Raw genomic sequence first — 21,791 nt, 5'->3', positions numbered from 1 at the left:
TGAACTGGTTAACTTGTTCTATGGGTCTGTTATTGATGGTCCATGTATGACTAGGGGGTCTTCTAGCGAAGACCATTATTTTGGTTTTTTCATAGTTAATTACCAGTTCGTTCCTCTTACAATATTCAGCACAGCAATTTAAGAGACGAGTGAGACCAACTTTAGTGTGGGAAAGAAGAACGGTGTCGTCAGCATACAGTAACGCGGGCACGTGTTTAGTGCTTAGTTTGGGAACATGCCCATTGGCCTTCTGGAGGGTTGGCACTAGATCACTAAGGAATATATTGAACAAAGTGGGGGCCAATGTACAGCCTTGTTTGACCCCTCTGGTTGTGATGATATTTTCTGTGAGCGGTCCTTTTGTTGCGGCTCTTATTCTGCAGCTAGTGCAAGTGTGTAGCTGTTTTATAAGAAACAGTGAGTCCATCTAGTCCAGCTCTCTGCTACTCGCAGTGGCCCACCAGGTGCCTTTGGGAGCTCACGTGCAGGAGGTGAAAGCAAGGGCCTTCTGCTACTGCTGCTGCTGCTGCTGCTCCTGAGCACCTGGTCTGCTAAGGCATTTGCAGTCTCAGATCAAGGAGGATCAAGATTGGTAGCCAGAGATCGACTTCTCCTTCATAAATCTGCCCAAGCCCTTTTTAAAGCTATCCAGGTTAGTGCCCCGCCCCCTTCCCACAGTAGCTGATGCCTGCATTATTTTGTCTCCATCACATAAACATCGCATGGGCAGCTACAAGTTCGTTGATCAGGAGTCACTGGAAACAGTCCATTACTCTCATTGGTTTTAAGCCTGTGTTGCACAACGGGCAACCAGCTAAACCAACCACAGCACTCGGGGGCTCAAAACCCAGCGGTTTTTCCACTACCTGCCTCTCCAAAAGCAGACAGATTATCAAGTGTCATCGATGCAAGTTACTCAGTCCCATCTTCAACATAAGAACATAAGAACAAGCCAGCTGGATCAGACCAAAGTCCATCTAGTCCAGCTCTCTGCTACTCGCAGCGGCCCACCAGGTGCCTTTGGGAGCTCACATGTAGGATGTGAACGCAATGGCCTTCTGCGGCTGTTGCTCCCGATCACCTGGTCTGTTAAGGCATTTGCAATCTCAGATCAAAGAGGATCAAGATTGCAGCTATAGATTGACTTCTCCTCCATAACCTGTCCGGGCTTCCTAGCTATCCAGGTGAGTGGCCATCACCACCTCCTGTGGCAGCATATTCCAAACACCAATCACACGTTGCGTGAAGAAGTGTTTCCTTTTATTAGTCCTAATTCTTCCCCCCAGCATTTTCAATGAATGCCCCCTGGTTCTAGTATTGTGAGAAAGAGAGAAACATTTCTCTCTGTCAACATTTTCTACCCCATGCATAATTTTGTAGACTTCAATCATATCCCCCCTCAGACGTCTCCTCTCCAAACTAAAGAGTCCCAAACGCTGCAGCCTCTCCTCATAGGGAAGGTACTCCAGTCCCTGTTTAAGATTTTATCACCCATTTTTTATTTAAAAAAAACCCAGCTCCTCTGCTAGTGAGCAAGAAATCCAGATTAGTGATTTGATTTAAAAAAAAGAAAGAAATTGAACTGGAAACAGAACCATTTAAAACCCGATGCAGTGAATTCCGGTGTTCTGCTGGTAGCAATCTGAGCAGGCCGTGGGCACGTCCCTGCTGAGGAGGAGGAGGCAGAAAAGGAGATGCCCCCACTTGAGCAGGTTTGTCTGATATCTATTGTAAATCCTGACCCAGGTGAACCAGGCTCGCCTAACCTCAATCTCAGTCCAGGGTTGCTATACAGACAGGCCATGGCAAACCACTTCTGAATGACTCTTGCCTTGAAAACTCCATGAGAGGTTACCAGAGGCATATGACCTATAGGCCAGTGGTGGCGAACCTATGACACTCCAGATGTTCATGGACTACAATTCCCATCGGCCTCTGCCAGCATGGCCAATTGGGGGCTGATGGGAATTGTAGTCCATGAGCATCTGGAGTGTCATAGGTTCGCCACCACTGGCCTATAGAGACATGGGGCCACCCCTGTCCCTGGGCGCATGCCGTTCTGTCACGTGGAGGGGCGCCCGGCTTAGCGGCTGTTGGCCGTTGTGCCCGCCTGGGCCGCACACTGCTGCCAAACCCCACCATCATCACCCTTGGCCTCTGTGCAGGCTGCCTTTTGCCCTCCACAGGCCCTGGGGACGGCAGGAGCCGGCCTCTCTGCAGGCCAGCTTCTGCCGTCCCCAGGGCCTGGGGAGGGCAAAAGCCGGCCTGCACAGAGGCCGCGGGTGCCCAGAGGAGGTGTTGCCCCCGGGCACCATTTCCCCTCAATACTCTTCTGGGGGTTACCATATGCTGGCTGCCACTTGACAGCTCTTTCCACCACTATGGTTGTTAGCTTTGTGTGTTTGATCCTGCCAGTCCTCCACAAGACTCAAGAGCGGCATGCGTGTTCTTTCATCCAGCTGACATGGCAGAACGGGTAATGCAGCTGTGGTCTCCTCAGCCCTGGCCAGAGACCTGAATACTTCACCACACCGACTCTCTATGACATCCCATCATTGGGAGTAAGGTTTTTTTAAAAATCATGGTAACCAAATGCAGCACTCGTTTTGTCGATTATACATATAACAATTAGATCTGTAGAAAGGGGGGGCATGATCATTGACCGAACTTAAGGGCTATCTTAGCTGGGTTAGTGTCAAGGAAGAGCAGGTGCCGAGATCGAGCTGTGCACTTCCACCACGTTTTATTAAAGGGTACACTTATCTATATTTTGGAGGCAGGCAATGGCAAACCACCTCTGAAAGACTCTTGCCTTGAAAACACCACCAGGAGTCGCCGTAAGTCAGATTGTGACTTGATGGCAAAAGAAAATTATCCAAGGGACAACATTACAAAATCAGCCTCGCCATAAGCAGTTACGCATCGTACGGTCATTCAAATTCCAAGATCTGTTTCAGAGAAATAGACCTAGTTCATTTGTAATCCGCTCGCTCCAATTACCTTACAATGAGGTGAAACCCTATTTGACAACGTGGGGTTCTCTTATGTTGGGTGGGAGAATTCTATTCCCAAAGTGGGTTTGTTTATTATTGTTCTTGTTATTCCTTTGTTTTGGAGGCATTTTCATTTGGGTTTCTTTGTTTCCCCATCGCGGCCCACCTGGAAAAGAACCCTCAGAGACTTATAGTTCTACTGCCAAGACCTAATGTTACTATTATTATTATTATTAGGTGATAATGAAACACACAAATGTCTGCAGTGGAGACTCCAAGGACATCTGTACATATGTAAATGGCAAATAGAGACATGTTAACAGAAATGCATTCATTTTCCTTGGAATGTGCATTTGTTTTTATTTCACGGGGGGGAAAAATGAAGCTTGAAGATCCATCTTATGTGGGAAATGAATCCTGTTTGTTAGCGTTCGTGAAGTCTCCACATTTCTTTCACTTCTTGTAATATACTCTGGAATCCTTTGTGGAAAGAATTTTTTTCCCTTGCATTTTTGTTTGTTTTTTTGTTTTACTTTCATGTAATAATTAGCTTAATGTGTATTAGTCTTATCACCTGTGTATTTTTAGGGTGCTACAAAAAATAATGAAGAAAATAAGGGGATTAAATAATAAAAAAATAAAAAGGATTGTAACCAAATTCATACTTTGTACAATTTTTTGATATTGTGATCAGAGGATAATTTTAAAAAAGTACAATCTGACGTTAACCATGCAAAAATAGCCATTGTCCTTGTTTGTACATTGTATGTACAGTACAATGCAATCATTTCATACTTTAAAACTGGTCAGAAAAAAATAATTGTGATTTTTAGTCTTGCAAAACTGTATGTAGTTAGATGATGTGACAACCTAATATTTATCTAATAAATATGTATTCAAATGAAACCTGTATATTAGGTGTTCATGTGGTTATTTTGTATTTAAAAAAAATAAATCAGATTGACTATTGCTAGACATTTATATACTTTCTTGTAACACTGAAAGTACTCTCGTTTTTGCTCATGTTATTATTTTTTTTCCTAAATAAATTTGGAAAAATTACAGATGGACTAATGGACAGCTCTTTTGTAAATCTGAATTTTCTACTTACTCAAAGGAGAGAGTGGGGAAGGCCCTGGACTTGGGATCAGAGGATCAGAGCCTGTTAGTGTATGTACTGGTGTACTTAGCTGAGCTAGGCAGTCAGTACCAAATCAAGGACAATATGGAAGGCTTCCCAACAAGTAGTAAGATTGCATAAAATCACAGGAGACGAGCAATCGCATAACTGATCTCTCTTGTCCTTATCACTTAAGGGAAAATAGGCACCATTTTCTAACAGCTGGTAAGATGGCTCGCAGTGCAATCCTGAGGAGGGGCAGAAACCCCTTCGGAGGCGGCATGACCCAGCACCAGCGTGAAGGGCATTTACGCTGGCACAGAGGAACTTGTGCCCATATTAGGAAGCCACCATAATAATCAAGGCAGGTGTTCAACAGGTACTGTCACAAATATTACACCCATGCGTACTCCAACTCACTAGGGCCGTTTCCGCACGGCCCCCCAGGCGCCCCCACGCAGACAAGAATTCTGCCGGCGTGGGGGCGGAGGCCGGCGGACGACAGGCGGCTCCGCATGGAGCCGCCTCTGCCCCCTTCCCTTTCCCACTCACCTTGTCCCCGTCGTCGGCCTGCTGGCCTCCGAAGCCCCGCCCACGCTGCCCTCCGACCTCCAGGGTTGTGCTTTCCATGAAAGAATGGTTGTGCTTTCCATGAAAGAATTTTGTAATAACATTCTAATCACCAGTGACAGTAGAAAACAGGAAGATACTACACAGAACCTCACAGAGGACGGGCCTGACCACACCTTTCGCCGGCAACCCAGGAATCCATTGAACGATTCCTGGACTCGTATTTTGGTGATGCTCCCAAAGAACCACCGTGGCACAGCACTGGGGCCCGTCCGAAGGACACCTGGGACTAAACCTGGGATTGGGAGGGTATCCATTCATCTTCAATCGGACCCCCCCTGATCCCGGTGCTGACCGCGCAGGGGAGTGCCCGAGGGGAGCCACGGTGGCTCACAGTGTCTCCGATGTCGCTTCCAGGCGGCGAAGAAGTCCGAAGAAAGCCTGCATTCCAGCGGATCTGTTCCCTCTCCCATGAGAGGACTGGGATGAGGAAGTGGGGGGGGCGACTTCGCGAGATGCCAAACGACATGGAACCCGTGAGCGCCAACTATGGGGAGGAGGAGCGGGCACAGTTGCGAAAGCAAGGCGCGAAACCTGCAGAGGGACGGGACCAGCAGCATAAAGAAGTCCAGCTTCGAGTTGGACCGATGCCAAATCGCTCAAGCGGCAATATCGCCCAGAATCTGTCCAGTCCATGGTAAGGTCCTGGAACACTCCAGACTGGATTTACAGCGGCAGCGAAAGCGTTCAGACGCTAACGCCGCGCAAAGTGGAAGCTTACTGCAGCTTTTAACGGGGCCGAACTGGCTAAATTGGAGCGAGAAAAGCTGCTCTGCATCGCACCAGGATGCATTGACGCAGAGGAGAGGGAGCTGGCTGCGTTAGAGAGGGAGCCCTACGGGCAGCAGACCAGGAAGCCCAAGTTGCAGGTCTATGCTGTTACTGATAATGCGGCAGAGGCCAGAATATCTGGGTCCTGCCACCCCAGCGTAATACCCTTAAGCGCCCGATTCCGGCCCCCGTGCAACAGCTGCCTGCCCAACCTGCTCAACCCAGCAACCGCCCGCCCCAGCAGGCGCCAAGAGCCCGTGGAGCGAGGTTACTAGGCCCCGATACCCGGCCCGTTTTGATGGGACGCTTCCAAACTTCCCTACTTCGTTTTGCAACTCAATGCCCGCTTGGAAGACTATTGCCAGTTTATGCCCGGTCTGGCCGAGAAAGGGAAATGCGGGACATGGGCTCAGTCCGCACGGATGGGGCAACAGCGACTGGTTAAGTGACTCTTTTGGTTGCAAGATGAGGCTCGCCGCGGTGCCCGCATTCCTCAAGCCTTAAGGCACCAAGATCCGAAGCGAGAATGAAGCTATCGCACCATCAAAACTTATCCAGCAAGGCAACGCCCGTTTGCAGAATTTGCCCGTGAATTTAGATGCGGCTGCTGGAACTTCCTCCTGGGTAGCCTGAGCAGCATGAAATCACGAATACTTCTCGGCGGATGCTGTGGGCGGCAAGCTGCGTGAAGCGGTGTTTTGGTACCTGTTACTATTGCAGATTGAATCAGTTGGGATCCCAGGTGGCGTCGTTGGAATGCGGCTGCGTGCGAGGCCTTGCATGTAAAACCTGCCCTAAGCCCGCAGAAGCCAAGCCCAGCCCGCCCCTGAAACCACCTCTGAGCGCCGTGGCTGACTGGGATTGTGTCTTTACTCTAGGAGGCCAGGTCTAGCCAAACTTATCCCAAGAGAGCAAAACCAACGCTCCAGCTGGCACTCCATCTGCCAAGCCACCACGCGGATCGGGGCCATGCCTCCGGCGGGCTTCGTCTAAAGCGGTCATCGAAGAAGCTGACAGAGGAGGAAGCAGCTGTTTGCCTAACTTCAGCCCCATGGGCGACTCCTGACGGTGAGTAAGAAGGCCAAGCTCCCATTACTGTCCAGCGTTTCTGGCCAACCGCTAAACACACTTTCGCATTATAGCCTCGGCCCTTGTGGATTGGCTGCTCCCATTGCTTAATCATTTGGGTGGCAGAGGGCTAAGGTCTGGACAAATTCCCCTGGCTAAGCCCATACCATTCACCCAAATGGGCTGACAGCCCCTGGGGAGCAGAGGACCCGGCCAGTTCAAAACACAACCCGGTTCTCCTCCGTTCGCCGACCGGTGGGAGAAGAATGGATTTTATTTTAGGCGCCAGTGGAAACCTCCATAGTTTTGGGCATGCCATGGTTGATACATGAACCAAAGTTCATTTGGAAAGAAGCGGATCTTAAGGTCACTGACCCTCCCTGCGGTGAACACATGAATTGGGTGGAAAACCCAACTTCTCCTGACACACCCCTCCCTGGCCTATCAGCGGTGCTCGATTCATGGCATCCCGCGGTACGTAGTCTAGCCAGAGTTTTCAGAATTGAAGTCACGATCAGTTGCCACCATAGAGACACTGACTGCAAATGGATTATACAACCAGGTAACTGCCCAAGGTTAGAATCCTACCGTATGAGTCCCAATGAGGGAGAAGGAACCCGTGCCTTCTTGGATAAGAACCACCTGCTTCGGCGGGTTCATCTGACGAACTGCAAACACACACGCTGCTCCGTTTGTTTGTGAAGAAAAAAGATGGAGTCTTCTGACTTGCACCAGATTATCGAGGTCTCGATGCAGTCTCCCTGTCCAATAAATATCCTTTGCCTTTGATCAAAGACCTTTTAGATGCACTGGGCAAAGGATGCGTTACTAAATTGGACTTGAGAAGCTTACTACAGGGTCAAATTGCTGGGAAGGCTATGAACACTTGACTCGCGTTTAACACAAAATTTGGACAGTTTGAATACTTGATAATGCCATTCGGGTTAAGTGGGGCCCGGGGCTTTTATGGCCCTTATCAGCAGAAGTTCTCCATGATTTATTATACAAAGTCGTGGTATACTTAGATGGCGTTTTAATTTATTCCTACAAACCATAGAAGAACATGAAACATTGGTTGGAGGTATTGGCAACGCTTTCGACAACTCTCTCTTGCCAAACTCTCAAATGCTGTTTTTTCACCAGACCTCCATTGACTATTTGGGTTACGGATCTGCGCCCGAGGCTTGAAAATGGATCCTGCTAAAATTATTGTGGTCCTCCAATGGCCTGCCCCCCCACCAGCCATAAAGAACTCCAATCTTTTTTCTTGGTTTTGCTAATTTCTATGATGACTTTATACCCCAATTAGCTGAACTGACCCTCCCCTCTCACAGACCTCTGCAGCACTAAGGTAAAGATCCACTGTCCACCAAGCCAGGGCCCCTTTCCTGGTCTGAGGGTGACCAAGCAGCCTTTCAACTCTTAAAGTCTGCTTTTTTACCACGAACCTATCCTAAAACATCCAGACCCAGATCTCAGTGCTATCGTCTCAGTGTCATCAAAGTAGCACTCTCCCACTTGGCCACTGGCTGGAGGGGCTAAACACCTTCAGGTTTGGTGGGATCACGATCTGGCCTCTTTCCACCCCTCAAGATGTCCATAAAACAACTCCGTTGGGCGATTTCTTTTCTAGTTTCTCTTTTACAGTCCATTTTTCCCGGAAAACCAATAAACTAGCTGGCGTGCTCTGCGCCTACCGGGGAGGGGGTGGAGCTGCACGAGGAACATTCCATACTGTTACTCTCCCCTCCCAGTTGGGGCTAGCTGTCACCCGATCTCAAGCATCCCTCCTCCTCCACCGCCCATTCCCTAGTCACCGTCTCTCCTTTCCTGGGAACTTCGAGGGAGGCGGGGCTGCCGCGAGGCTCCAGCCGGAGAGAAGTGACTCCCAATTGCGTTTGGAGGAATGGGTTTGGCAGAGGGAATGTTGGTACGATGCCTCCCCTCCATAAAGCAGGTTCTTGAAGCCTGCCGATGCCCTTCGGCTGGACATTTTGGCTTTCTGAAAACTCTGCATTTAGCCGCCCGTCAGTTCTGGTGGCCATAATGTATGGAACGTGGTATATTAAAAGGTTTGCTTCGGTTTAGCGCCAGAAGCCAAAAACCATTCAGGAAAACCCCATGGACTGTTGAAACCTCTCGGTGACCTCCATGCCAGGAAGTCATCTCCATGGATTTTATTACAGATTTGCCCGACAGTCATGGCAACCACGGTTTGTGGGTGGTGGTGGACTTATTTCCAAACAAGCCCATTTTATTCCGTGTGCTTCCATCCCCTCCGGCTCTAAGTTGTACGGCTGTTCATTCAACATGTTTACGTCTACATTCCGCCCCGTTAAGGTGGTCTCGACCCAATTCATTTCAAAGTTCTGGAAGGCGTTTTGGGGTTGTTAGGGGGGGCGCCCGGCTCGCCGCCCTACCGTTCAAAGTGGCGGTGAGGCGGAGAAACGAACAAGAACCCTAGAGCAGTATTCACGTTGTTACACCAACTACCACCAGGACAATTAGTGCGAGCTCATTCCGTTTGCGGAATAAGCCTATAACAATGCGGTTCCTTAGCGGTACAAAGTACTTTGAAATTGTGTCTGGTGCGGCTCCTTCCCTTAGTTGCCACAACTACCCGCGACAGCTTTGGACCCTCCAGAGTTTCAACAATGGATTTCATCCTGGCGAGGGGTGGAAATCGGTCAGACCGCCCACAACGATGGATTCCCAAAAGCTGCAAGCGGATAAAACACGCTTCAGTTTCCCTCTGCGTGTGGAAGCAGGTGTATTGTCTACTAAAAATCTCAGAGGCGTGCATAAATTCTCAAACTTAGCCAAGATTCGTGGGACCTTTTTCAGATTACTAAAGTGATTAATGATGTCACTGCCCGATTGGATTTGCCCTAACTCTCTCTTAGTAACATTCATCCTGTCTTCCATTTCCAGCTTGCTCAAGGAAATTAACTTCCGATGCCTGCTTACGACCAGCCGGAGGAGGCCCCACCGACTATTATTGATGGCCACAAGCACTCTGAAATTGATGCCATCCTGGACTCTACGCTTTAATCATGGCGGCTTGCAATATTTGAGTCTCTTGGGTGGGATATTCCTGGGTATAATCAATGGGTTTATTCCGAGAAAATATTGAGGCCCCCACCCTTATTTCTGCTTTCCACAGCGCCTTTCATAAACCTGGGGGGGAGGGGTCTTCTTTAAGGAGGCAGAGTGTAAGGGTTTCAATGGTGTGATGGTAAAGTAACCTTGAGTGCATTCCACAGCCGGTGATGGGCCAGCTTCATCGGAGACCTTATCTCTTGGCGGAGATAGGGTCTCCGTTCCCATGGAAACAGGAAGGGGATGGGATGAATAGAGTTATAACCTGTGCTTCTGGCGGAAGTGTCATTCCTGCCACTCGTTAATATGAGCTTTCTAAGATGTCTGAATAAAGCGGGTCTTTTTTCACCAAAGAGCCTTTTATTTCTGCTTCTATGGAATTCCTTACACATGCACTGTGTATTTGTATATCTTGTTCTGAAGCAGATTAAAACATTAATGTAATCTTTCTGGTATACTAGCAGCTGTCTTTCACAACTAGTAATCTAGTATAACTAGTACAACTAGTATAAAGCTTGTTCTTTTCTGTAAATTTGCTTCCTTCCGCTAGAATCTTGGGGGAGAGTCTACTCATTCCAATCTGCTGCAGAATAAAACCTTTCCCCTTATTTATTATTTATAATCTTGTCTGTGAAGTCTTATTGGCATCTTTTGACTTTGGGGTTCAAGTTGTGTCCCAAAAGCTGCCGCAACAGATTCAATCCCAAAATGCCATAAAATCTGGGTGACTGTAGGCCTGTCACTCTCTCTCACCCTAACCAACCTTCAGTGTTGTTGACAGGTTAAGATGGATGAGAAAAACAACCTTGCCATCCTGAACTCTCTATAGAAAGTGATATAGGAGATAATAGCAACTGTTTGCTCTAGGTATTAACCTGAAATATGAGCCTACATGTTTTGTTATACATATGTGTATAATCAGTGGTGGGATTCAAACATTTTGACAACAGGTTCCGATGGTGGTGGGATTCAAATAAGGATTGTTAAAAAGTATTAAAAATATTTTAATATCACTTTTTTATTTTAAGTATTAAAATATTCATGTTTCATAAAAATATTTTAAGTATTCAAAAAGTGATATTTTAAATTTTGTAACAGGTTCTAGAACGTCCGGAACCCTGGATCCACCTCTGTGTGCATAATGTACTGTTATATATAAGTAAATGTCTGAAACTGAGTTTGAGGCATCCTAGTCGGATGCAGTCTCAGTTAGGTTCAAAGAAGTTAAAAGAATTGTAATAAGAGTTCTTCCATATCTGATATAATGGGATTCTTTGCATTTCTGCCTTCCAGCTGAAAATTTTTTTGAAACTATGTGAGCTATGTCACCAAACCTGTAACACCAAAACTTTATATAAAATAGAAAACCGAGGGATGAATATTATAACAATGAGGAGGGCATAAGATGGCAACATATGAGAAAATTCGGAAAAGATGTGCAAGATCAGACAGACATAAAGGCAACCAGTCCAATGGGAAAATAGTACAATGGTGTGCAGTACTTATAAGAAAGCGGGAAACCTATTTTTTCCCTCTTCACAGAATTGAACAAGTATATATTAGTGAAGACAGTACATCAGGGTATAGAAATGTGCCAAAAAAAATCATCAAGATTTCAGAGTTGTATGTTTCCATTATTTTTTTCTCCCACATCTGAAGTTTTCTTACCGAGTACTAAGAATAATAATTTAGGTGCTGTGGTTTCGGGCTGTATGAAATAGCGTGTTCTAGCAGCATTCTCTCCTGACGTTTACATACTGGATCTGTGGCTGAAAAGCATCTTCAGGATCATGATCCTCTGAAGATGCCAACCCTAGGCAGGCTAAAATCTGGAGAAATGCTGCTAGAATTTCGCGACCATAACATCTAACAAATCGGCCGTGAAAGCCGACAATACTAAGAATAATTGTTTCCAAATCTTGCAGTGTGTGACTTTGAATCAGGACAAGAATCATCCTGGAACACTATTTTAGTTTGATGAATTCCAAAAGAGTACTTGAGTCCAGGAACTCTGAAGAGTTACTGGCATTTTGAGAAAATCTGGGATAAGAGATTTTTGATCTTTCAAATCCTCTATTTTTGGACAGTAAACCACACAGCACCAAAGTGATTCCGGCCGTGAAAGCCTTCGACAATACATTGCTAGAACACGGCCATACAGCCCGGAAACCACACAGCACCCAAGTGATTCCGGCCGTGAAAGCCTTCGACAATACATTGCTAGAACACGGCCATACAGCCCGGAAACCACACAGCACCCAAGTGATTCCGGCCGTGAAAGCCTTCGACAAAACAAATTTCAAGATTCATATCAAATGTTGCCTTTAACATTTTCGAACTAAATTATGAATTATTCGCCAATACTTCTGTATCTTTTTATAAGACCACCATGTATGAAAATAAGTACCTTTTTTCATTTCCAACACCTTAGGTTCCCCTTGATGAGACAACATGCATCTTGATCCTCAGACGAACCCAGAAGTGTCTAGCATTTAGTTGTAACCGTTAGTAGTGCTTGAAGGATGAGTCGATGGATGTGGTTTAACTCAAGGAGGGCTGAACAAACTTGAAAGTGGTATCTTGCCTCTCTAGGAATTGCTGGAAACTGTATGGTTTTACCCAATCTTCTCTTCTCTTCCTCCCCAGCGCTGTGAATCAAAAGATGGCGCCAGTCAGCACAGCATACGGAGAAGGTGGCCAGGCAAACCACAGCAGGAGCATAACTGGATTCCCTTGGCCAGTGGTGGGATCCAAACATTTTAGTAACAGGTTCCCATGGTGGTGGGATTCAAACTGTGGCGTAGCCCGAATGGGGCTGGGCGGGGCACGATGGGGGCGGGGGCGGGCATTCAGGGGGCGGGGCATTCCTGGGCGGTGCTGTGGCAAGGACGCAACTGCTGCACCGGTCCTTGGGCGGGAAACGAATGCACGCAGGCGCAGGCTGCCACGCACACCGGTGCACCTCCTGCTAGACTGCTTCAAGTTCTGCGCGCTACGGCTGAGAGGAGGGGCGTAACTAAGGCAAAAATCACGTGGCAAAATCACCAATTAGTAACCCCCTCTCGGCACACACAAATAATTAGTAACCTACTCTCGGGAACCTGTGAGAACCTGCTGGATCCCACCTCTGCCCTTGGCTCTCCTGTTATGCCTGTTTCAACATGCGTCTCTCTCTGCGCGTATAGAAAATTGTGTCTGCATCCCCGTTCTGCCGTATGGTGTAGAATCCCAGATTCCCAGGAGGCTCTCCAGTAGAAAAAGGCAGAGGACTGGGTCTGCTCTTATTTCCCTAACACGGTCAGTCAGTTCCCACAGAGAACTGTGGGATGCATGCCATAGCTGTGACGGTATCCAGAAAACTGCTAGACTGAAGTGTTAGAATTGCCACGGGGTTACGTTGGAGTTTCACCAGATACCTGGAGGCAGCCACATCATAAGCGAAAAAAGATAATTGCATTAATGACCTTCTCTGGAGGAACTGCACCTCTGCTTGCCTGACCGGCATTCCTCCTCATCCCTTCCTGCCCTACATAAGTATCCTCTTCACCTGCTTTTCTTTAATTGCATCTGTATCTCTAGCAAAGGCAAAATCAGGGCCAGTGTCCATCGCATCATAACAATGTTTTGAAGTTATGAGAGAATGGGGGTAGCTGGGTGAGTTTGCTGCAGAACAAATAAACAGGAATCACTCAGCACCTCAAAGACAAACTGGGCTGTATTCCAGCATCAATATTTTCCTGGCAAGAGCTCCCTGCATCAGCTTCAAATCCTTTGTGTGCTAGAAGAAGGAGGAGGAGGAGGAGGAGGAGGAGGAGGAGGAGGAGTTTGGATTTATATCCCCCCTTTCTCTCCTGTAGGAGACTCAAAGGGGCTTACAATCTCCTTGCCCTTCCCATCTCACAACAAACACCCTGTGAGGTGGGTGGGGCTGAGAGAGCTCCGAAAAGCTGATACTAGCCCAAGGTCACCCAGCTGGCGTGTGTGGAAGTGCACAGGCTTATCTGAATTCCCCAGATAAGCCTCCACAGCTCAGGCGGCAGAGCTGCCGTCGCCGGTTCCTCCAGATTAGATACACGAACTCTTAACCTCCTACGCCACTGCTGCTATACCATCACCTCCTTCACTAAAGTCATCATAATTCTGTTCCTAAATACACCGCCCTGTTAAGACATTGATTCGTGTAATGGGGAGTTCAAATAGTTCATAAATAACGCAGAAAATGGAAACGCTGTTTTAAAGATAAACTGGTCTTGACAACGGCAATTTTGTTATGAATCGAAAACTGCTTTTCATAAATGTACTTTATTTTACTTTATTTATACCTCAACTTGCTCCCCCAGGATGAACCAAAATGGCATACATCACTGTATTCTCCATTTTAACTGGACGACAACCCTGTTAGGTAGGTTGAGCGCTGGTCCAGCATCACCTATGTCAGAGTGGGGATTTATTTGAGCCTGGGGCTTCTAGACCTTAGTCTAACACTCTAACTTAAGGGTGGCCAACCTATGGTGCTCCAGATGTTCATGGACTACAGTTCCCATCTGCCCCTGCCAGCATGGCCAATAGGAATTGTAGTCCATGAACATCTGGAGCACCATAGGTTGGCCGCCCCTGCTCTAAGTGCTATACTGCACTAGCTTACAAGATAACTTAAAAAAACCACAACTTTTTGTAAAGGAGCATAGAATCAGTTTTTTAAAAAAAAATAACATCTGGCTTTTCAGACATGTGGGAGGAATGTCTTCAGGTGCTCTGCAGCTGACCTCTTCAACGCATTTTTAAAATACTAATAAGTTAACTGCTTGTGGCATAGGAGGTTAAGAGCTCGTGCATCTAATCTGGAGGAACCGGGTTTGATTCCCAGCTCTGCCGCCTGAGCTGAGGAGGCTTATCTGGGGAATTCAGATTAGCCTGTGCACTCCCACACACGCCAGCTGGGTGACCTTGGGCTAGTCACAGCTTCTCGGAGCTCTCTCAGCCCCACCTACCTCACAGGGTGTTTGTTGTGAGGGGGGAAGGGAAAGGAGATTGTAAGCCCCTTTGAGTCTCCTGCAGGAGAGAAAAGGGGGATATAAATCTAAACTCTTCTTCTTCTTCTTGTGGCCCTGAATTTCCAACAGAAGATTGTAACAGGAACCAGGGATCACTAGCGACTAACTGGAAACTCAACTTTCCATTACAACACAGCTAACAATTATTGCGTGATAATGATTCTCCGCTGCATAGCTCATCATAGATAATTACTTGCAAAAATTGCTGGAGGATTATGAAAGATCCTTCAGCGCTGCAGACACCTTGTGAAGTATTCTGGGATGGCATGAAGTCACAGGTTGCTGTGTCACAAACAATCAGGTCTGACACCTTATTTCTATTTTTAGACACCGTGTCACGGCTATTGTTACACATCATGGGATGCTCAGAAACACTGGCTTGGGAAAGTCACAAACGTGATAACGGATGATATTTCCCCTACGTGTCTTGGGTATGAATGTTTGTCTCTGATCCAGAGATCTCTGTGCACAGCAGGGGTTTGAGTAAGGAGGCATCCCTGTACGCACAAACACACACACACGACAGCTAATACTCTGATAGAGCGCACATTCTGAAGGTGGGAACTAGAATAGAATAACTTTAATGTCATTGTGCACACACATTGTGCCTTGTGTCCACACAACGAAAAGACAAAACAGCAAAAATACAAAAATACAAAACATCCCACGATGAACATCTCTACAATCCACACTAGGCATTCTACAGCTCTTTCTCTCTCACACAATCTTCTAAGATTAGGAAATGCTTGTAGATTTGGGAAGTGGAGCGTGCAAAGAGCAAGTTTGGGGGAGGGAAAGGACCTCAGAGGGGTGTAATACCATAGAGTCCACCCTCCAAAGCAGCCATTTGCTCCAAGGGAGATCTATGTAGTTTGAAAATCAGTTGTAATGCTGGGAGATTTCCAGATCCCACCTGGCTGATTCCGCACAGCACACGTATAATGGGTTGCAGTCATGATAAAGGAACACATTTTCCTGTTCACCTGTTCACATGCGTCCACGCAAGCAGTGATTGGAGCCCACAGAAACAATCCAGGTTGCTGCCACGCTTTCGCACGGAGAGGCCAGCGTGGTGTGGTGGTTAAGAGCAGGTGCAGTCTAATCTGGAGAACCAGGTTTGATTCCCCACTCTGCCACTTGAGCTGTGGAAGTTTATCTGGTGAGCTAGATTAGCTTGTGCACTCCCAACACATGCCAGCTGGGTGACCTTGGGCTAGTCACAGTTCTTCTGAGTTCTCTCAGCCCCACCTACCTCATAGGGTGTGAGGGATGAAGGGAAAGGATTTGTAAGCCCCTTATAGGAGAGAAAGGGGGGATATAAATCCAACTCTTCTTCTTTTAAATTTCCTGCTTCACATGCATAGCTGCACAGGCACGCAGAGGTAAGCCCCCACAGCCACGCCGATTGTCCCACAATATGACCAGCTGTACCTGCGTAGCTATGCAGATTCAGCCTGCAAAATAAAAATAAAGGGAAAGGGGCCTCCCTGGAACAGGCAGGCAATGGCAGGCATCTTCTCCCTATGGAAGGTGTGGTGGAAGGGAGGGAAATAAAACTCCTCCCACCTGACCATTCGCTTGGGAGCGGCTCCGACTCTGGATTTTTCAAAAGAATCACTAGTTTAGTAATTTTCAAAAATTCCAGGTTGGGGAAAATAAAATGAGACAGACTCTTTTTGGGGTGGGACCTTTGTGAAGCCCCCCCCCCCTGCCGCCCAGGTTTTATAGTGTCCTACACCCATGTTTGTTTGCTCGTGCGGAATCAGCCACAGAGAGGTTTGGATCTTATGAACAAGTTCTGTGCACCTGAGTCTCTATTGCAGAGACCCTTCCTCCTCTATGAGAACGTCTGTTTGCCTTAGATCAGGGAGTTCCAGCACAAGCAAAAGTGCTAGCGGAAAAAGAAGCACACGCTGCAGTAGAGATTATTTGACGCACATGGAACTCATTCATAGGATCCAAGCCACACCCCTCAGGTGGTGATTGGCCAGGAACTTTTCCAGTCCAGGGTTTGGAACCCTAGCCCCTCGGGTCAAACTAGGCAAGACAGTTTTTCACGGGTTAGATCAGGTTTGCCAAATTGACTTTCAGATCATCAGCCATTGGTTCCACTGCTGGAAACTGATTTCCCATGACTGTTGAGCTGAAGACTATTAAGTTTTACCTTATGCTGGTCTATGACCATAATAAATATTGGTTGATGACACAGTTTTGCAAGCCCTGAGGAATTGTATCACTCACACACACAAGTCAGAAGAAGAAGAAGAAGAAGAAGAAGAAGAAGAAGAAGAAGAAGAAGAAGAAGAAGAAGAAGAAGAAGAAGAAGAAGAAGAAGAGGAGGAGGAGGAGGAGGAGGAGGAGGAGGAGGAGCAGTAGTTTGGATTTATACTGCCCCCCCTTTTCTCAACCGTAAAGAGTCTCAAAGCAGGTTACAAGCTCCTTTCCCTTCCTCTCCCCACAACAGACACCTGGTGAGGCAGGTGGGGCTGAGAGAGTCCTGAGAGAACCGTGACTAACACAAGGTCCCCCAGCAAGCTTCATGTGTAGGAGCAGGCAGAGGCATATCTAGGGAAAATGGAGCCCGGGACAAAATCTGAGTTTTCCGCCCCCCGTCCCATTTTCCCTAGATTTTGCCTTGGCCTCCATTTTTCCTAGATACACCTCTGCCCCTCACCAAAAAGACTCCCCGCTGTTTTTGATGCTGGCCTCCCCAACCAACACAGGCAGCTTGTGTGTGTGGGGGGGAAGGAGGCGCACCCCAAGAGGACGCCCGAAGCGACTCTCCCCACCGCAGCTGCTGCAAGTGCCAGACACAAAAGCAGGTTGCGAAGGGACAGGTCAGGAGGAGCTGCCAGGATCGCAGTCGAGCCAGTGAAGGGAGGAGAGATGGGTGGCTGCAAGAACACCAGGCAGCGCTTGCCTTCCTTTCGCTCCCCTGTTCTATCCAAGTGGGGCCCAAGAACCCCCCCTTCACTGCCTTTTGCAACTGGCACCCAGGCAGGCAGGCAGGGCAAGTTTCCGAGCATGGGCGCCCTCCCCTGCCAAACCATCAAGGCGCCATTCCGAGCGCTAGTCTTGCTTGCCAGATGGGGCTGCAGGCTTTGCGGGGCGGTGAGGGTGAGAGGCAGACCCATTGAGAAGGTACCCAGCTCGGGCTTGTCTCTGGGCGGCAACTCTTCTCAGGCACAGGCAGCCCCCAGTCACCCTTTGGGGGTGCCTCCTCAATGGGTTGCTTGGCCCATCCCGCCTCCACCGCTTCTTCGATGGGCATCGCAGCCCAGATAGCCAAGCCAGCCAGCAGGCGCAGCACAGGCTAGTGGGGGGGATGATTTTCTGCCCCCCCCCCCCACATGACCAAATGGCAGCCACCCAGGGACATATATCCGCAAAAGCACTTTTAGGTCAATTCCACATTTGGGTTATCGACCTAAGTTCGAGCTGCGTTCGACCTAAGTGCTCTGCACAACCACTGGGATCGACGTGGTTTTGTACCAGCTTCGCCCCGTGTAACGGTCAAATTTCCAACTCCAGTTGGGAACTACTACTTTTTCAGGGAACCACGCTTGAACTCAGCTCGATTCCAGTAAAGTGCGGAATCTCTGGTGCCAGGAGTCCCCCATTCAGCCAATCACAGCTGAGTGTTTCGGGCATGCGTACAGCTGGCCAATCAAAAAACGCCACCTTCGTCCCTCCATTCCTGTGGCAGTTTTTTTTTTATAACGTGTGTGGGGATAGACGGAACATGGCCGTAGAACAGTAGCCAATTGGAACGGAGCGGTGAAGAGGCACAGGATGATTCCGCCCTCCGAGCTGGGGTCAAGCTGGTTGCAGTGGGGAACAACAATGGCTTCAACCTAGGTCAGTACCCTTCTCAGGGAACTGGGTCGAACCTATTTTATTCGTGTGCGGAATCGCCCTCAGTGAGGAAATGAAGAATCCAACTGAGGAAAGGGTGACAGGTTACACAATAGCGGCGCCTGATGTGTGGTGCTTTCACTGCATAGTTGTGTGGAATTGCTTGTTGTGGTTGGTGCAAAAGCCACACAGTTGTTGTTATGGCATTTACAGCATGTCAGCTTCATTGTCTAGCCACAGTGCCACTTGTGGCTGAGCAGAGATTACAGGTACCCAGGCTTTTTTGAGCCCATGGGTACCTCTGGAATTCTGGCACACGGTTTTGGATTTCTGGGCACAATCACAAAATGGCTGCAATAGGCGTTTTCCCAGCAGACATAATATCTTGAGGGAAAACCGAGATCAAACCTACCAGGTTGTTTGTATCTCGGTTTCTCCCTTCACACAGCTGCCCGTCAGCATGTTCAGGCCAGGAGGAATAACTCCAGTGAATTATGCATGAGTCCCCGGTTTATTTTCATTTTCCACATGAACATTTACGTTTACTTCGGCTTAATGATGTTTGCATAGATTCCCGCGCGATGTGCTTAACATCTCTACTTTTCCGGACGCTCTGATTGGCTGTAAGCCGAAGCAGGGAGAGCAGGCGGCGAGGCAGGAAAAATAAACTGGTCTGTCTCCTGTGGTGTTTGCACGGGAGCGGGAGCGGCCCAGGCTTTTTAAGAAGAACCTCCAATTTAATTGGTGGGGTGCTGTGCGGTTTCCAGACTGTATGGCCATGTTCTAGCAGCATTCTCTTCTGATGTTTCGCTGGCATCTGTGGCTGGCATCTTCAGAGAATCTGATAGTAGGAAAGCAAGTGGAGTATATATACCTGTATCCCGGGTGGGGGAAAGAACCATTGTCTGTTAACAAGTAAAGGGTGCAATTACTAAGCTAGATTTACATGTGTTTAGTGAGATCCACCCATTAGCATGTGAGTAACAATGAAGATAGCAAGGTCAATGGGTGAGGGCATCTGAATAGGAGTAGCCTGGCCTTTGTTCCCTTTGATTGTATTACTGTCTATAGTCATCTAATTGTATCGTTTTTTGAAAGCCACAGGATAAAGGAAATCTTGTGGGATGGGCCCGATTTAGGCCCGAAAGCCAAGTGGAAGTCATGGTCGAACTGGGATGTTTCACCTCCTTATCCCAGGATATATTGACCGTGCGGAAAACACCACTGAATCTAACCACACAATGGCTGCCGAAAGGAAACACAGAGAGAGGAAGCCCCAGTGCAGGTGAAAAGGGTGGTCACTTTACAAATGTATTAGGGAAGAGGCGTGAGAGAGGATTAAACCAACACTGGTGGCACCTGCCATTGAAACATTATGTTTACTTGCCCAGCCAATCAAATCTCCAGTGACCAATCAAAACCCACAGCAGGCAAGTGCCCACCCTGGACCCTCCACTTTCTCAAAACGTTTGTGCAGAAAAATTGTTGGCACCCACAATCACTATATTGGGGACCCCGGACTAGTTTGTAGCAATCTAAAGTCAAGGCGGCAGTGGAGAATCAGCCATTTTAGCTGGACTCTCATTTGAACAGGGCCACTTGGCACACTACCTGTATTGCTTAATAAACCCTGTTCAAAGGAGAGCCATAATGCTCGCCAGGTTTAATGTTATGCCTTCTGCCTTGTTACATGGCAGATTTAATAAACAAGAAAAGGCTAAAAGATTGTGCCCATGTAACGATGGCTCAGTTGAATCTCTGGCCCACCAATTACTTCACTGTCTCAGATTCAAGGAAATCAGATCCAAGTATGTGAATCTCACTCCTTTACATTTACCCCATCTCCCCGATTGAATTAGATTACACTACTTGTTGGACAACCCTGATCCTTCTCTCTGTATGATAGTGGCAGACTTTCTCCTGGAAATTACTAAATGCCAGTAGATTTCCTTTATCCTAACATGTATATCCTGTATTGTATATGCTTTTTAATCTGTTTTTATTACTGTTGTACAGCTGTCTATGCCAATAAAGGCTTGCTTCACATTTTAGCTGGACTGGGAGAGGGAATTGAGGGGGGAGCCTGTTTTACCAAGTGGGCCTCTGGGTAGAAATCTAGGGAATCTACAGGAACATCTGCCCATATTTCGACAAAACATGTGTTCTTGACACACATGCCTACCTATTAAACAGATGACTCTTTTTAACAAAATCCTTCCACCTTCCTTCTTTGCACACTGCTGCTAGTGCTTTCAGAGATTTTTTTCCCACCCTGACCCACTTTTAGCATCAGAGGTGAGATAGAAGCGGAAGCAAAAGAATATGGTGAAGTTCGGAAGGGAGGAAGGGCAGAGTTTAGCTGTCCCTGTCCAAATGCTCTGTTTTTGTTTTTTAAAAACCCTCTTTTTCTGCCATAATCAAAGCTGACTTATGTGTGATGAAAATGCTATCATGCTGAAGCCAACTTACAGCTGCAGGTGGGGTTTTCAAGGCAAGTGAGAAGCAGAAGTGGTTTGCCATCACCTGCCTCTAGCAAGAGGGCATAGAAAATATGGCCTTGATGCACCATGTCCGAACTAGCCTCAAGTCCAACCCTCCAGGAAATGTCACCACCTGGAGTTGGCACCTTGTGCCTGAGCAAGGCATGCAAGCCCAGCTTCTTTCGACCTAGAAAAACCTGGCAGGAGATGCCTCCCAAGAGAACAAGTCCATGGTGGCCTTTGGGGAGGGTGGGAGCACAAGTGTCTGTCACAACTCAGCCCTAAAAGCGTTAACTGTTTCCCTATTTGATCTGTATTTCCCTTGATGTACAGTAGAAATATTTTTCCTCTGGTGGGCTTGATGCACCATGTCCCAACGAGGCCATGCAGGACAGCACACAAATGGAACTAGATTTTTTATGCCATCTTGTTATTAAGTGGTTCTAATGTTTGTACTTTGTATTGCTTTTATAATTTTATATTTTTACATATAATGTAAACTGCCTTGAGTCCCTCGGGAGATTGGCAGGATATAAGTGTAATTAATAAACAAACAAACAAATAAATAAACAAATGAATGAATGAATGAATGTACAGTACCGTGGCTGTGTATCAGGAAAGAAATTATTTCTTACTTTTATCTCCATGTCACCCTCCCCTATAATCAGCAAACATATCTAAAAAGCAACTGAGAAGCTGGCTCTTCTGCTACTATATAAAC

The sequence above is a fragment of the Sphaerodactylus townsendi genome, linkage group LG08 (assembly GCF_021028975.2).
Source record: "Sphaerodactylus townsendi isolate TG3544 linkage group LG08, MPM_Stown_v2.3, whole genome shotgun sequence".
NCBI classification, from domain to species: domain Eukaryota; kingdom Metazoa; phylum Chordata; class Lepidosauria; order Squamata; family Sphaerodactylidae; genus Sphaerodactylus; species Sphaerodactylus townsendi.
The sequence above is the reverse complement of the archived record's forward strand: the minus strand, read 5'-3'. Positions refer to the sequence as shown.